Consider the following 3963-nt stretch of genomic DNA (forward strand, 5'->3'; position numbering starts at 1 on the left):
TGCACGAGCTATGGCGGAGAGCAAGAGCAAGAAAAGAGAGAGAGAGACAAATGGGAACTCCAATAGTCACAATGTGTGATCGGGCCTTCCTTTATTCACTAGTCACTGAAAGAATAAAGAATAAGTGTGACGGTGATGGGCGCCCGCCACCTGCAGTGTGCAGTGGCGGCTATTGTCAGTATAGTAATACACGGGGTGGCACGACGGAGGTGCCTTTACCCCAACAACCTCCCACTTAAAGGCAAATCTGCCCTTGTGAGAGAAAAGAAAAGAAAAAATAGTACAAATGTACATAGGTACAAGGGATGAGGAAAGGCAACATCTCATCTGACGCTCATCAATCTCCTAAGGAAGGCAAAGCGCTCAGTAGTGAGGCTTTTCATGAGTAGATCTACAAGATTGATGTCAGTGGAGATCTTGACAAGGTCAACAGACCTGTCTTCCACGACACCCCGAATAAAGTGATATCTCACCTCAATATGTTTCGTCTTCGCATGGAAGACCGAATTCTTAGCCAACTGAATGGCACTCATAGAATCTGAATGCAGTGTAGGAACAGCATCAATCGCAAGGTCAGAAACAAGACGGCCTAGCCAGATAGCCTCCTTGCAAGCCTCAGTGGCTGCAACATACTCGGCCTCAGTGGTAGACAAAGCCGTACAACTCTTCATCCTAGATATCCAAGAAACAGCCCCTCCAGCATAAGTGAACACATAGCTAGAAGTGGACTTTCTACTATTTGCATGTCCTGCATAGTCGGAGTCAGTGTAACCCACGACCCCTGTATCCTGGCTGCCATAGCATATAGACATATCTACAGTGCCCTTCAGGTACCTCATGATACCTTTCACAGCATCCCAATGCTTCTTGCCAGGTGTAGCCATATAACGCGCCACAACACCAACTGCATGTATCACACTTAATGTGCATCCCAAGAATATCTAAAGCCTGTCCCAGATCCTTCATCTCAAAGCTCTTCTTGAGCTGAGCTTTCAGAGCATCAAGCTCTGCATGAGCTTTCCCTGCTATCAGCATGTCATCAACATAGAGAACCAAAATCAGTAAACTGCCATCACAGGCTTTCTTCGTGTAAAGACACGAATCCATAGCACTCCTGCTGTAGCCTTGTGACTGCATAAAGGCATCAAACTTATGATACCATTCCCTAGGTGCCTGCTTCAAGCCATAAAGACTCTTCTTCAATTTGCACACTAGGTGCTTCCTACCATGTTCTGCAAAGCCCTTAGGCTGCTCCATATAGATCTCGTCATGCAAATCCCCATGCAAGAATGCAGTCTTAACATCCATCTGATAAAGATCCAAGTCAAGTTGCACGACCAAGGATAAGACCAAGCGTAGGGTAGTCATCTTTGACAGGAGAGAATACCTCATCAAAGTCAACTCCATGCTCCTGCTTAAAACCCTTAGCTACAAGTCTAGCCTTATAGGCCGGCTTGGGGTGCCCAGGGGTACTTTTCAGCTTGTACACCCATTTGCATGGCAAAGCCTTTTTGCCCTTAGGCAAGGCAACAAGATCCCAAGTCATATTCCTATGCAAGGAGTCCATCTCAAACTGCATACCCCTCTCCCAGGAGTGACCTTCACCCCTGCGCATAGCCTCATCATAGATGAGAGGCTCTCTTGCATCCATCAACAAGACATACTGCATAGAGGGCTCATAGCGATCAGGTGGACGTCTATCTCTAGTAGACCGTCTCACCGCAGACTCCTCTGCCTGCCCAACTGCCTGTCCAACACCCTAGCCCTGTGTAGGAACTGCTACGGGCTGTACTATTGGCTATGCTGGAGCCCGAGGCTCCTCCTGAAAGATCACTCTGCGGATCTCAACCACCTTCTCAGGCTGCTTATGCATTTTGTGTTCATGGAAAACTACATCATGACTGCGTAGTATTTTTCACGCCTGCGGATCCCATAGGCGATAGCCCATCTCTCCTGAATCACCATAGCCAAGAAAGATGCATTTAATGCTCTTTGGATCCAACTTACTCCTCTTGTCCTTGGGCACATGGCAGAATGCCTCACATCCAAAGACACGGAGATGCGCATAAGAGGGTGGCTTACCAGCCCAAACTTCCTCTGCAACCTGGAAATCCAAACCACTAGAAGGTGATCGCTTTATAACATGCACTGCCGTACTAACTACCTCAGTCCAAAAGCTCTATGGTAGGCCTACATGGCTAAGCATAGAGCACACATGCTCCTGAATAGTCCTGTTCATGCGCTCAGCCAAACCATTCTAGGGTGGGGTGTAAGGGGCGGTCAACTGACGCTTAATACCCCTATCATCACACAACTGCTCAAAAGCACGTGAGACATATTCTCCCCCATTGTCAGTCCTAAGGCATTTCAGCTTATACCCAGTTTGGTTCTCAACAAGAGCAACCCAACGCTGAAAGATTGCCAAGACATCGGACTTCTGCTTTATGGGATAAGCCCACACTTTCATAGAAAAATCGTCAATGAAGGTAACAAAGTACTTCGCGCCACCTATAGACATACAAGGCATGGGCCCACAAACATCGAAATGCACCAAAGCCAAGGGCTCATCATGCGTGGCCTACCCGATTTCTTATGCGTAGACCTATTCTGCTTACCATAAAGACAATGATCACACGAGTCAAAACATGTATAGTCTAAAGGCGGAAGATACTGCAAACCAAAAAGCATTTTCATTCCCTTCAAAGACATATGCCCCAAACGGGCATGTCAAAGTGATACATGTGGGATAGAACCCACTGACAAAACATGATCAACTGTAGGACCATCCACTACAAGAGGATAGAGGTTGCCAGCCTTGGCACATCTGGCCAGTACAAGCCTGCCTCTAGTAATCTTCCAGGCAGAGTCTCCAAAACCAAAGTGAAACCCTGCATCATCGAGCTGACCTGCAGACATAAGGCTGCACGTAAGCACAGGTACATGACGTACATCCATGAGCACAAAAGAACTACCAGCGGAAAACTACAACTGTATGTCACCACTACCCACAATAGCCAAAGACCTGTCATCTCCAAGCCTGACTGACCCTGATACAGTGCGGTAGGAGTGGAACCACTCACGATAAGGCGTCACATGAAAAGACGCACCTAAATCCAAAAGCCAACACTGTGCATATATGCTAGGAGTCTCAGTCAACTGTGAGTTGTCAGATGAACTAACTGACAAGATAAACTCATCACCGTTAGATGGCTCCTCAGTCTACGTAACATTGATCTCTTCGATCTTTACACTGGACTTCGTAGGTACAATACTGCAATCAGAAGACTTTTTCTGCACTTTATCCTTCCCCTTGTCCTTGTGCTTCTCATTGCGCAATTCATGACACTGTGGTCTGATATGGCCCTTTTTCCCACAATGATGGCAAGTGACATTAGCATTGCATCCACGCAACTTACTACGCGACTTTCCACGAGATTTGGACCGACCCTTCTAAGAGTCACGGCCACGGCCATTCCCACGGTCATTCCTGTCATTCCTGCCTCTAACTGTCAAAGCATGAGAAACACGAGAGGCATCCAAGTTCTTCATGTTGATCTCTTCCTGCAGAAGAGCACTCTCTACATCAGACAATTTCAGCTCAGTAGGCAGGAGCACACAAGGCAGTACGAAAGACATCCCACGACTCTCCAAGAGTCCCAAGCAAAAAGAGTGGGGTCACCTCATCGGGAAATGTGATACCCTGCGATGTCAGATTCTTCAAGATCACATGGAACTGGCTCAAATGAGCAGACATCGTCGCATTCTCCTTCATGCGCAGATCCATGAGCTGCTTGAGCCAATACATCTGACTAGCCGGGCTCTTCTTATCATAAAGATTCTTGATCTTTTCCCATAACTGCCATGTGGCCTGTGCCTCATCCACTACATTGTAATGAACCTGCTCAGTCAGAGAGAGTATGATTGTGGACTTATAGTATGCATCCAAGTCAAACCAGTCATCAT

This window comes from Lygodium microphyllum, chromosome 9 (assembly GCF_053477565.2).
Source record: "Lygodium microphyllum isolate KBCC chromosome 9, Lygodium_microphyllum_v1.1.10, whole genome shotgun sequence".
Taxonomy (NCBI): domain Eukaryota; kingdom Viridiplantae; phylum Streptophyta; class Polypodiopsida; order Schizaeales; family Lygodiaceae; genus Lygodium; species Lygodium microphyllum.